Source organism: Lagenorhynchus albirostris, chromosome 6 (genome assembly GCF_949774975.1).
Source record: "Lagenorhynchus albirostris chromosome 6, mLagAlb1.1, whole genome shotgun sequence".
Classification (NCBI taxonomy): Eukaryota; Metazoa; Chordata; class Mammalia; order Artiodactyla; family Delphinidae; genus Lagenorhynchus; species Lagenorhynchus albirostris.
Genome location: NC_083100.1, coordinates 5,862,724 through 5,877,326, shown reverse-complemented (window position 1 = coordinate 5,877,326; position 14,603 = coordinate 5,862,724).

Here is a 14,603-nt window from a genome sequence, read left to right as displayed (position 1 = left end):
AGGGAGAAATTAAAATGGCAGGTGTGAGGCCTGAGTTTTGCTGCCCATATGTGGCCAGAAACTCTGCACTTTTAAGAGAAGACGGATGCTGGGGGTCTTATCCTGCCAAGCAACAGGGTGACTTACGGCACGCCCAGGCTGCCTCCCAATAGGTGATAAAAGGCGCAGTCACGTCTCACTGGCCGTACTCATCCCAACCTGAAGATGACAGTAAACTCATTATCTATATTAAATTTCACCTAGAAAGAAGTCTGGAAGTTGTCATGATAAATGTTTTCAATTTTTTTTCTATCCTAAGAATCTCATGTCTCTCTCCTACAAATGATGCTTCGAACACTCTTTGGAAAGGAATTTTTACTTTACTTGGTAAATAGTTTGTCTGACATCAGTTGAAATCTCATTCCTTTCGAAACATAAAGCAACATTCATTGAAATCTACAAAGTTAAATGATACTACATGCAAATGGGCCATGTACTCAGCTGGACAAGAATTAGCCTCCTAAAGCCCACTGCTCTGCCATGAGCCTGGGGGGCAGCCAGCTGGTGTCAGGCGTGTCTTGCTGAGTTAGGGATGTGGGCTGGGAGAGTGGCACACCCTGCAGACCTGGGGCTCCCTCACCCCTGCCACAGAGCACAGATCCTTGGCTTTACCAATCAGACTTTCATACCCAGAATTAAATCTGAAGTGTATCTAAAAATATGAACCTTCCTCCATAAGTTAAACATGGAATTACCAGTCTGTCCACTTCTAGGTGTATACCCAAGAGAAATGAAAACACGTGTCCACACAAAAACTTGTACATGAATGTTCATAGCAGCACTATTCACAATAGCCAAGTGGTAGAAACAACACAAACGCCCATACACTGGGGGAACGCACAGACAAAATATGGTCCATCCACACAATGGAATATTATTCAGCCACGAAAAGGAATGAAGTCCTGACATGTACTACAATACGGACAAACCTTGGAAACATGATGCTCAGTGAAAGAAAGAGGCCAGTGACAAAAAAGCACGTGTTATGTGATTCCACTCACATGAAAGGTCCAGAAGAGGCAAGCACATAGAAACAGAAAGTAGATTGGTGGTTTCCAGGAGCTTGGGGGAAGGAGGGATGAGAGTGACCCTTTAATGGGCATGGCGTTTATGTTGGGGTGATGAAGTGATCTGGAGCTAGGGAGTGGTGACGGTTGGGAAACATTACAAATGTACTAAATGTAAATTGTACACTTTAAATGGTTGACGTGGTGATTTTTATGTCAAGTGAGTTTTACAACAAAATAGAAAAAAAAAGAAAAAGCGTGTGATGCCCAGGCACAAGGACAGTCAAGGCTTCTCCATTGTAGCTGTGGGGTCAGTGGTGTGGCCAGGGCGTCCGATGGACCTTGGACTGAAGGATATTCTCCTACTGACTTTTGGATCAGCCTTGATTCTTGCCCGTTTCTCAGGTCTGGTTCTCTTCAACTTTCTTCTAATTATTTGGCCCTTTATTGCTTTCTAGTAAATTCCGGTTTGGGGTAGTATATTTGGAGACTATTTTTGTTACTTGCAACCAAGAACCCTGAATAACACCTCTGGGAATGGCACCATAATCTTATATTTTTAAATAGACTCTATTAGTCTGGAATCCATCTATCAGTCTACCCGTCCACCCACATTGCCTTTCCTTCCTTCCTTCCTTCCTTCCTTCCTTCCTTCCATCCTTTCTTGCATCCATCTTTCCATTCATCCTATCTATCCATCCACTCATTCATCTCAATTCTACTCTCTAAAGGACTGACAACGGTCCTAACCAGCTTGGTTACAATGTAATCTTACACCTTCCTGCAAACCCTTGGTCATGACATCTCATTATCACAATTACTTGTTTGATCATCCATCTTTCCTAATAGGCTGGAGACCTATGTTAGTTTTTGCCTAAACGTAGTACCTAGCAGAGTGTCCAGCACAAACTGGTGCAAACCAGTGATGAACCAATGACGGGAAGACTACATGAAATCTGGTCATCCCTCTGTGAGCTCCACGGTGCACCCCCCAACCCTGCACAGTGATAAGACATACACATAGCTGGCCTCTTCCTTCTATGCTTCCTACGACCAATTCTCTTCTGCTTTCACAGCCTTCCTCCAGGCAGGTATAATTAAATTTCAATTACTAAATTATAATCTCACTCCTTGAATTGACATTCAGGTCAATGTCACCTTGGGATCTTGGGATTTTGGGTGCTAGCAATAATATTCAACATACATTTAACAAAATTTTCTTTAGTTTCCCTGTATTGAGTCAAAAATATGGAGAAAGGAAGGAAGGAAAGAAAGAAGGAAGGAAGGAAGGAAGGAAGGTAGGAAGGAAGAAAGATTCAATCCTGCATTGTTACTTAGGAACAAGAAGTGTTTTCCTCTAATGTTGTCCAAGTGTCATGGGATCGACAGCATTACCATCACCAGGGAAGTTGTTAGGATGCAAGTTTTCAGGTCCCACCTTGGACCTACTGAGTCAGAGAAGCTGGGGAAAGACCTAGCATCCCACGTTTCAAAAGCCCTCCATATTTATTCTGATGCACGTTCAAGTTTGGGAACCGCTGCTTGAAGGCAATGATTCCTAATTCTGGATGCTTGCTGGAATCACACAAGGAATTCTAGAAGTAAGTCCCCTGGAGATTCTGGTGTGAGCCAGGACCTAGACCCTCTGCTTTATGATGACCAACCTTGGCCCATGGTTTACATCTTGGTAGAGAATGTGCTAGTCAGTATACAGCAGGTCACAGAGTCAAAATGAGAACTATTGACTCCGGAGAGGACTTGAAAATTATCTTATTATCAGATGAGAAAACTGAGTCCCAGCTAGGTTAATTAACTGTCTAAGGTCACATTGCTGATGTGTGACCCCAGGACTACGGCATCCCCGGGCTAATACTCTCTTGTTGCAAGTTGATACATTTCACCCTAGGCTGCTTCGAATCTCACCCTTTGCCCTTTTTCTTTCTTTCTTTCTTTTTTTTTTTGAAGATGTTGGGGGTAGGAGTTTATTGATTTGCTTATTTGTTTTTGCTGTGTTGTGTCTTCGTTTCTGTGCGAGGGCTTTCTCTAGTTGCGGCGAGCGGGGGCCACTCTTCATCGCGGTGCACAGGCCTCTCACTATCGCGGCCTCTCTTGTTGCGGAGCACAGGCTCCAGACGTGCAGGCTCAGTAGTTGTGGCTCACGGGCCCAGCTGCTCCGCGGCATGTGGGATCTTCCCGGACCGGGGCACGAACGTGTGCCCCCTGCATCGGCAGGCGGACTCTCAACCACTGCGCCACCAGGGAAGCCCTGCCCTTTTTCTTGAGGACAGACGATGCTTTCTGCATGGCTGTCACTCGCTCCCCCCGCGTCAAGCGGACGCTGCTCCACGGGCATCCCTGCTACCTGAGCTGACGGCTCTGCATCTCCGCATCCCACACTTGGAAGCTCCTCATCTCACCTGCATACCCTGCTCAGGCCAGCCTCCTCCAGGAGCTCTCAGCAGACACCTTCTCCATCCAGCTCACCCCTCCTGCCCTTCCTTCTTGCCGTCTCAGCTTTGTCGCTGCTTCATAACATCTCACCGCTTTTGCCCTCTCTGCTGCCGAGCTCCCTTCTGGGACCAGCTTTCTGCGCATGTCCTTTCCTCCAGAGTCAAAGCAAACACACCAGTGTCAGGCAGGCTGAGAGCCCAGAAATGGGGCCACTGTGACATGACCCACGACACCTGAGCCTTCAGGGATGACCTGCGGCATCCCATCGCTCCTCCCACAGCTCCACCCGGGACGGCACGTTTGAGCAGCTGCCTTATGGCAGCGGCACGTTCGTAAGTCATATAACAGGAACTCTCCCTGCCTATCTTTTTTTTTTTTTTTTTTTTTTTTTTTTTTGCGGTACGCGGGCCTCTCACTGTTGTGGCCTCTCCCATTGCGGAGCACAGGCTCCGGACGGCAGGCTCAGCGGCCATGGCTCACGGGCCCAGCCGCTCCGTGGCAGTGGGATCTTCCCAGACCCGGGCACGAACCCGCGTCCGCTGCATCGGCAGGCGGACTCTCAACCACTGCGCCACCAGGGGAGTCCTAAACAACCTTTTTTACCTCTGTCAGAACGAAGATGACAATCACAAGTTGTGACAGTTAACGGTTTGTCCTCAAGCAATTCTTACCAAAAGCTGTGAGTGCCTTTCTCACAAAGATAAATGTTACATGATTGCAACCTAGGGAACAAGGAATAGCTACTGTGTCCCGGTAGAAAATCTTATGCCTCCAAATGGTGCCGGCTCACTGTTTAAAGCTGCTACTAAAGAAGAGAGAAGCATCTGTCTTTAAGTCCTGAAACTAAATATGGAGTTGTGATTATAAGTTATGATTGTCATTCAGTTCAGTGCCAGGACAGGTTCTAAAAATTGTCCGAACAGTTCGTGTCACCCCCAGATCTTGGTTTCTAACACTGTTCTCCAATACCAGGAACCAGGCCTCCTTGGAAATGGGATTCTAGGACTGGAGCAGGAAATACACAAGATGAGCCTGAGCGTTTTGTGGTGCTAGAGGGTAAGGAAGTGCTAAAAAAATAAATTTATGTCAAAGGGGCACAGGAAAACCAATTGAAAGAGCTCCCTATAGCCAAAGCTGGAACAATTCAAACAAGAAAATAAAGAAAGCAGTTTGGGATTATAATCCAAAGTAGATAATAAATATCCATGAGCCCATACTGATATAAATGAATGAATGAATAAATAAACGGGAGAGAAGATACAAATCTCCTATCTGTAAGAATTCCAAAAAATTATGTAGCTACCCCATCCTGCAGTAGGGAGATAGAGCTCCCCATGCCTTGAGTGAGGGCTCACATGCTGACAGCCTGCAAAGGGTACATACAGTGTGAAGGCAGTAGGTGCTGCCAGGTTGGGCTCCCTGCAGGCGTGCTAGCTGTGGAAACTGCCCTATTTAGTGCTTACGGGCAACAGAGACAGTTTTTTCATCAGATCAGCTCTGTGGAGCGGTTTTGCCCATTATTCCTGGAAACTTGGCCTCCTCATGATTCTGTAAACTACCTAATATCTTTTTTAAAAATTTTATTGAAGTAGAGTTGATTTACAAAGTTGTATTCATTTCTGCTGTAGAGCAAAGTGACTCAGTCACACATATATATATTCTTTTACATATTCTTTTCCATTATGGTTTATCTCAAGAAATTGAATACAGTCCCCTGTGCTATACAGTAGGACCTTATTGTTTATCCATCCTATATATCCTAATATCTCTTAAATAAATTCCTTTTATTTAATTAGTTAAAGGCATTTTCTGTTGCATTTCACTAAGAGCATTGATACATTCAGCAAGAAAAAAGGTGGGCACAGAAGGTGGCATGGCATACTTGAAGTATGAGCCCAGAAATTAATATAAACTATGGCAGGAATTGTAATCTATTATTGACTATAAAAATAATCTGTGTGTCTGTGCTTTAAAAGTGGATAAAATAAAGTCTTAAGGGCAATAATAAGAGTGTGGAGTTTTTTAATGGGTAAAAGCATGACAAAATTCTTGCCATAATTTGAGGTAGGATGTAGTTAATTACAATTTGCCAGAAAAAAAAAAAAAAACCTTACAGTTAAGTTAAAACTTTATTGGCAATCACTAAATTAATGGAAATATAACCTATGGCTCATCAACAGAGGGAAAAAGGGGGAGAAAGGTGAATATAGAAAACTTCATTAATACAATAACAGGAAGGAAAAAAAGAAAAGAGAAAGAATGATAAGTAGAAAATCAATATAAGATGGGAGAAATTAATCCAAATATATCATAATCTCAATAAATGTATATGGATTAGATTTGCCAGTTAAGATAAGAGGTAAAATATTTTAAAACCTGCCTAATGTTACTTAAAAGAAACACAGGGAAACATAAGGCTGCATAGAAAAGTTTAAATTAGAGGACAGGAAAAGGTATATCTTACAAAAGTTGACCAAAAAAGTTAGGATAACAATATTAATATTAGACAAAAGAGAACTTAAGGTAAATAGCCTTTGTAGGGGTAACGAAGCACACTATATATTACTAAATATATTATTCTATGTTACTAAAAGGAACAACCCAATCAGAAGAATCACATATTTGTATGCCTTAACCATACTGCCTCAAAATATACTGAATTTTAAGCCTTGAGAGAGATTTCAACACTTGTGTATTAGAAATTGGCATTCAAATATGCAAGACAAAAATTATAACCAGTAAAATTAAAATGAACAGAATTTATATAAAATCTCCCATCACTGCAAACATATAATAGATATTATTTTCAAGAACACAACTAGGATTATATAGACTTGATTATGCATTAAATCGCAAAGATATTTATAATAAATTTCAGAGAATCAATAAAATACAAATCGTATTTGCTAAGCATAAGGCAATTAAACTGGAAATTAAAAATAAAAGAACTTTGTAGATACTTTTTCCTCTCTAGTATGGGGACACATATATATATTTATTTATTTATTTTATTATTATTATTATTTTTGCGGTACGCGGGCCTCTCACTGCTGTGGCCTCTCCCGTTGCGGAGCACAGGTTCCAGACGCGCAGGCTCAGCGGCCATGGCTCACGGGCCCAGCCGCTCCGCGGCATGTGGGATCCTCCCGGACCGGGGCACGAACCCGCGTCCCCTGCATCGGCAGGCGGACTCCCAACCACTGCGCCACCAGGGAAGCCCCCACATATATTTATTAATAACTCATGGATTATGGATTAATTCACATTGAAAATTACAGAGTATCTAAATCTGAACACCATGAAAATACTATATATTTCAAAACTTGAAGGATATAACTAAATTTGTACTTGGGGTTTAAATTATAGCCTTAATGCATTTATTAAAAATAGAATTCTTAAACAAATGAGTTTTGTTTCAAGTTAAAAGAAAAAGCACTCAAGCCTAAAAAAAATAAAAAGGAAATAAAAACATAAAAGTGGATATTAATAAAATGAAAAATAAAGAAACAAAAAAAGGAATCAACAGAATCAAACCCCAATTTATTAAAATGTCAGTAAAATAACACTGATCATTTAAAAGGAGAAAAGAGACACAAAACACAAATAAGGAATATAAATGGGGCTAGACCAACGGTATGGTAGAATTATTTAAAAATCATGAGACAACTACATGCAACTTTATGCCAACAGATTTGAAAACAGTAAAAATGGAAAATTTCTAGAAGAATACAATTAAAATGTAGGACTCGAGACACATTTCACAGTGTCATACTGCAAAGTACTGAAAAAACAAAACACAGAAAGGAAGACACGTGGTGCCTGGTCTCTCACCACCTCATAGAGCAGCACGCAGGGGGCGGCTGATGTCACTGGCCACTTGGAGTTTTCCTCTCCAGAGAGGGTACTGCTCATCCTCTAATACCTTGTGTGGAGTAACATCAAGAACCATCAGGTGTGTGTGGTATAAACAGAGAAGGCTTGGGTGCCAGGCTCTTGGGGGATGCAGAGCAGCTGGACAGGAGTTTTGGGGAATGCAGCTGGTGACTTTGGGAGAAGTTTGCCTGGCAACCACCCTCCACCCCCCCGCCGCCCCCACCCGGGTATGGAGCTCCACCCCCTGGAGAAATGAACTTCAAACAAAATCCTTTCCAGTGAAAGGGAGAGCATCTGTTTGTCGTTCTGAATCCTGGGTCTCTGAGGCAATTCTGCTTGCTTCTCCTCTGTTACCAACACCAATTCACAAAGAAACAGGAATTCTTATTAAAATAAAACACATTAAAAACAATAAATTTCTTGGTAATCAAAAGATTCCTGTTTAAAAAGACAGCAGGACTGAATGGTTTAATGGTATGTTTTGCCACACTTTCAAAAAATACCTGTTTTAAATAACTGTTTAAGAGACTGAGAAAAGAAAGAAATCCTCCAAGCTCACTGGAAAAATTTTGCATTTATCCTTTCCACCAACTGGACCAGGGGAGTACAAGAAAAGGAAAAGATGGAACCATCTCATTTATGAAGGTAGATATGATCATCTTAAACAAAGTTTTGGCAAATTAAGCTCCACTCTGTATTAAAAAAGCATAATGCAGGTTTACTCCAGGAATGTATATTTCAAAAGCAGAAAATATATCATTGTAGTATGCTATACTGAAAGAATAATAAGGAAAATCTCAATAGATGCACCTCGGACAGTCACAACATTCAACACCAATTTGTGATTTTAAAACTCTCATGGAACTGGGAACAAGAAGAAACTTTAAAAGCCTATAGCACCACTAATCCTAATGGATTTGGATTAGGATTAATCTTAACTAACCACTAGGATAGTCTCTAGAAGCATTAGAACTAAAGTCGAGAACAAAGGAAGGATAACCTTTATCATCACAACCATTCAAAAGTGTACTCTGGCTCTTAGCTAAAGAAATAAGAAAAGAAAAAGAAATAATAAATATAGGAATCGGAGAGGAAGACGAAACACTATCTTTATTTGCATATATTATAGTAGTTTATAAAAAAATTCTTAAGAGAAGGTCCAGATGAGCCATGGAGGTTAATAGGAAAGTTTGTCAGGATTGCAGGACAATCAGTGTTTAAAAGGCAATAGCATCCCTATTACCAGTAAATTTAGAATACATAGTAGAAAACCTCCAAACTTCTGCTTCTGGCCACAGGGAGGAAGTAGTCAGAATGACCCTCCTGCAGTAGGCAGCTAGAGACCTGGACAACATGAAGAGCACAGCTGTCAGACTCCGGACGACAGAAAACATAGGAATAGAGCCCTAAGGAAGGAGCAACCAGTGAGGAGATTGTGTCACCCCCAGGCTCTCTCCCTGGACTGAGGGTCACGGAAAGGGGGACTCCAACAAAATCTGACAATCTGGCTGAGTTGAGGGGCCACGAGACTGGAGTTCATCCACTGCAAAATAACTAGAATTTGTGAGTCAGGGTACCTGAGAGGGGGAGCTACCCGGTAACAAGGTGCGGAAATCTGTGTAAGCATCCCCTTGAGTCTTTGGCTGAAAATCAAACTTTCTTTTTATGGAACATAATTGAAGGTTTATTTTAGGGTATGGATATAGACATGAGTGTTTATATTTAAGCAAAAAGACTGAACCTTAATGACCTAGCCCCCCACCCTAAGGGTGAGACGCTGATGACGGTGATCCCACACTCAACATTTACACTTTTCATTCCGAGCTGAATTATTCTGTGCCCACTCGGAGAACAGCTGAGGCCATCTCACGTCGAGGGGCTTCCTAGGGTTCCCCTCCCGGGTGACTTCTCACAAGTCAGCAAAGACAGGAATCGCCGAAAGATTTTCCAAAACTAATCCACTCCTAGGTTTTGCATCCAGGAATTTCATTTTTTCCCTAATGTTAGAGGTATCCTTAAAGGCATTCTCTCATTCTTTACACTCACAAGTTTTTCTGCAGTGAGTTTTCACAGTTTAAGGAATGTGGGAAAATGGAAGGCTTGGAACTCTCTCTCCAGAATAAATCCTCACGTCTCTTAAAAATTGAGCGCGCATTCCAGGCTTTCCCATGGTGATTGCCCTCGGGATCTCTTCGTCTTCTGCTCAGTAGTGGAAGCGCCTGTGCTATAGGGTTTCCACATTCCAAATGTGGGTGTTCCTCTGTAGTGATTCTTCATGTGTGTTCTGAGGGAGGAGGGTTCCTGAAGGCACGTGTGTAGGGTGAAACTTCATGAGGCTGGGTGAGAACAATTTCTGAAAAAACAAGTTTCCAAGCAGTGATTTAAAAAATTTCCCAGAGCTTCCACAGGGCCTAGGACCATTCAAGTTTCCTTTACCCGGAGTAAAGAGACTTTCTTGAACTCTTGGGGCATCCAATAGAGACTTTGGATAGGCCACACCTATCTTATATAGGATATAAGACAGAAAACCCACCAGAGTACCGTGTTTCCAGGAAGGCCCAAAGGGTGTATGAGTCACCAGTGCAGTGAGAAATGTGCTGGCAGTAGGCAGGGTAAGGTTCCAGGGACACTAAGAAGTACAGAGGGAAGTCTCCTCCATTTGCCAATGTTGATGGCAAGAGATGCCACTAGACCTGGGCCCACCGATAGCAATGGGAACGATAGAAACCCAAAACAATAGATAAGGTGGCAGCACCTAATCACAAGTCGGGTGCTTTAAATTATCATCAACGGCAGGCTTGGAAAGGGAGCCAGAGGGCTTAGACTGGCAGAAGATTATGGAGATCTTTATTTGAACATGGCTTCCCAAGGGGAAAATAGGTAGGTGGCCAGCAAGGGTAAAACCAGTTTGTGGAAACAGTGCGATCAAGAATGATGATCAGGGGCTTCCCTGGTGGCGCAGTGGTTGAGAGTCCGCCTGCCGATGCAGGGGTCACGGGTTCGTGCCCCGGTCCGGGAAGATCCCACATGCCGTGGAGCGGCTGGGCCCGTGAGCCATGGCCAGGAGACTGAAGAAAGTCACCAGTATGAAGTCACATTCTTTACACAGTACCCAGTTTTTGGAACCAGAACCCAGTGACTGAGGGAGAAGTTGGAATTTTCACAACAGTCCTGTGAGACGAGTACCTTAGTTATCCCCGTTTTACTGATGAGGAAACTAAGGCACGCTGAAATTAATTTTCCCAAGAATCACACAGCTAGGAAAGGGCATAGCTAACACATCCTATGAGCATGAGTGTATGATACTCGCATAAGTGCAGAATTGGTGAATCAAGGACATAAATATTTTAAAATTTAAAATACGCTCTAGATTACATTTTTAAGAGGTTGTAAGATTTCACACTCCCGCCAGCCAAAAGGAAAGCTTATCTCTCCCTTTATCCTCTGTAGACCTGGCTTATCTCATCAATGAGTGAAAAATAGACATTCATATTTTTTTCAGCATCTTTCTTGGAGTATAATTGCTCTACAGTGGTGCGTTAGCTTCTGCTGTATAACAAAGTGAATCAACCATGCGTATACACGTACCCCCATATCCCCTCCCTCTTGCGTCTCCCTCCCACCCTCCCTATCCCACCCCTCTAGGTGGTCACAAAGCACCGAGCTGATCTCCCTGTGCTATGCGGCTGCTTCCCACCAGCCATCCATTCTACATTTGGTAGTGTATATATAGACATTCAGTTTTAATTTCAACTTTTCAAACTTGTTTATTGACTGTGTTGATTTCTTCTTCTATGTATTGCTTGGTCATATTCATTGACTATTTTTATATTTGATTGTAAGTTTTTTGTTCCTCACTTTATAAAAGATTTTTGTAGATTAGTATGATGAATCCTATGTCCATCCTACCTCATAAATTGTTTTCTTAGCTCATACTTTACTTGCTTACTTTCTTTTTTTTTTTTAATAAGATGTTGGAGGTAGGAGTTTATTAATTTGTTTATTTTTGCTGTGTTGGGTCTTCGTTTCTGTGCGAGGGCTTTCTCTAGTTGTGGCAAGTGGGGGCCACTCTTCATTGCGGTGAGCGGGCCTCTCACTATCGCGGCCTTTCGTTGCAGAGCACAGGCTCCAGACGCGCAGGCTCAGTAGTTGTGGCTCACGGGCCTAGTTGCTCCGCGGCATGTGGGATCCTCCCAGGCCAGGGCTCGAACCCGTGTCCCCTGCATTAGCAGGCAGATTCTCAACCACTGCGCCACCAGGGAAGCCCACTTTCTTAGTGATCATTTTGCCATATATAAAGTGTTCGTTTCCTCTGCAGCCCATCTTCATGTGGTTTCATTCCACTCAAACTGATGCTTTCAGGGTTCCCAGCAGCCTCCACATTGAATTAGTATGGAATTTTCTGTCCTCGTGTTCAATCCAGTTATAAATCCTTTATTTAATCTCTCAGAGTCTCAGTTTCCGTTTTTGGATGTGAATATGAGAAAACACTCCCAGCTCTGCAAGTTACTTGCAAAAATTAGAAAGCATTCATGCACAGCACCTAGCACAGTGCCTGCTGTTATTACTGGTCAAAAGCCTGCCCGTCCACTTGCTGTCTGTGTGCTCTGGTTCCAGCCCCCTGGGAAAAATGCTGCTATGCACAGGAAGAAGAAGAGGGAGGAGGGGAAGGTGAAGGAGGAGGACGAGGGCAAGAAGGAGGGGCATCAGCACTGAGGCTGGCCAGGTGTATCCCTGGAGTTGTACTAAACGCATCTCAGAGCAGCACAACCTGGGGCTTCCGAATATGAATCGCATTAGTAACGATAACGACAACCGTGAACACTTAGGGAGAGGTGACCACTCCCAAACACCTTGCTGCGCGCTGCACGAGGAAGGATGCCGTACAGATGAGGTACTCCGCCTGTCTGGCACCCGTTAAGTGCTATGTATGAATCCGTGGTCACTCTCACCGCCATCGCCACTCTTATTTTACAGGCAACATCTTATGAAACCACTCCTCTGCTTCCAGGCAGATGGGCGGGGAGCAAAAGGACCGACCTGCGCATCCTGTCCCCTATCAAGGGGCCTGGGAAAGCCATCTTTACTGCAGAATGAGTCGGCAGGGACCAGATGGGAACTCATGGAAAGTTCTGCCCCATGGGAGAAGGCCTTGCTGCTGAGACTTCATTGAAAACTGAGGCCTGGGGGTAGAACCCTGACCAGGAAGCATGGTGCTTTTGGCCCTCATGGAGTGGCCCTAACATTTAAAAGTCAAGACAGGGCTTCCCTGGTGGCACAGTGGTTGAGAGTCCGCCTGCCGACGCAGGGGACACGGGTTCGTGCCCCAGTCCGGGAAGATCCCGTGTGCTGCGGAGCGGCTGGGCCCGTGAGCCATGGCCGCTGAGCCTGCGCGTCCGGAGCCTGTGCTCCGCAACGGGAGAGGCTGCAGCAGGGAGAGGCCCACGTACCGCAAAAAATAAATAAATAAATAAAAGTCAAGACAGTTCACCTTGAAATAGGGATTTTCAGCTTCTGTTGACAGTTGTCAACAATGAGCATCTCTCAGTGTTCTTCCACCAGTGGCTCCTCTCACTTTGGATGCCAGCCTGGCCCTAAAGGTATCTGGGTTCCTGACCCCTGAACCCAGCTCCATGCCCTCAGGAGAAAAGGTCTCCCGTGAAACAGACGTATATATTCTACTAAACAGAGAATTTTTAGAAAACACCTGCTCAGTATTCTCTGTCTGACTCCAGAAGACATAGGTCTGGTTGAATTCTCCCTAAAAAGATGATAAGAAGGGAACAGCCCCAGAAACAAGCTTGTAGATATAAAGAGTGGAGACAGATATTATATTCACACTGAGAGAAAAAATATCAGGCTCATTATTGAAGGAAATCAACTCAGTAAAGCTGGAGATGAACTTGAGCAAAACCTCATGAGATCACAGAGGAAATGAATAAAGAGATCAAAAAGATGAGAAAAGTATGATAATAGAGGCAGAGGACTAACTAAGGAGATCCAACCATGAATAAAAGCCACTCCCGACAAAGAACACCCTAGATGTGAGTATGATGCAATAATAAAAGGTATTAGAGAGAACTTTCCTGACCTCGAAATGGATTTGTCAACCAGAGAAGGGAGGATTTACAGTTTCTGGGCAACATGAATGAAAAGAGATGGATACCAAGACAAGACTGACGATTATTTTTTTATAACTTCAGAAACAACAAGAGAATCCTTTTGAGCTTACCCTCAAAGAAATGAATGTCAGGTGGGTTGGCCTAAAATGTCTCCCCTGCTCTATTGAATTAAATCTCTATTGCCAAGAGGCAAACATTGGCTGAAGCAAAAATTCATGGGTCAGGAACGACAGGCCCCAGAGCGACACAGCAAACAGCTCATTTGTCAGCTTCTCCAGGGGGAGGGGATGGTTCATCAGCATGGAACAAATTTGGCGACTTACACAGGAAGCAGCTCCTCATGTCTTGGACCCAGGATGCAGTTCTAAGAACAAGACTCTGATGCTTTGACAGGTCAAGCCCACAAGTCTCCCCATCAGATCGTCTGACCTCCACTTTTGACTGATGTCAGGATCTAAAGGCACCTGTCCACCAGCTAGCATGGCCCTTGGGATTGGAATCATACTTTGCAGAAACGTTGCCAGAGGCAGAGATACAGTTCCCACTGACATCATGGGGGTGAGGGTGCAGACGTGTCATAGTGAACCAGACGCTTGGCAGGGTGGTTTCCTTTGGGCAACACCACATGGGGGACCAGGCTGGATACAGAGCTACATCTGCACCAATTCCAGGCCCCCACGAACCCAATGTGCTCTGCCTGCAAGAGCCTCTTTCCAGAATCGAAAGCACTGATTCTGAACCCCAGCTCTATCCTGGGACGCCCAGTATTTGTGGGCCTTTGCTCTAGAGAAGACAGAAGACCAAGAGGAGTCTTCCGAGTACCTGCTGGATTTCCTATCCCTGCATCCCATCACGTGGACCTCCTCACCATCTACCTGACCTCCCGGACTCCGGGAATGGTCATTCACTTGGAATGTGGCTGGAGGAAGCTGAGGCCCTTTGGACTTCTCCACGAGGCAAAATCTCAGCTAACAGCCCCTGAAGTTGAGGCAATACCAATACTTCTTTCAATGGAGAGCACAGCTGAAGGCTGCCCTGTCTGACCGTTTCTTCAAGATTCCCCTTAATCACGATATTGCCAACCTGTCTTTCTTTCTGTTTACACATTACT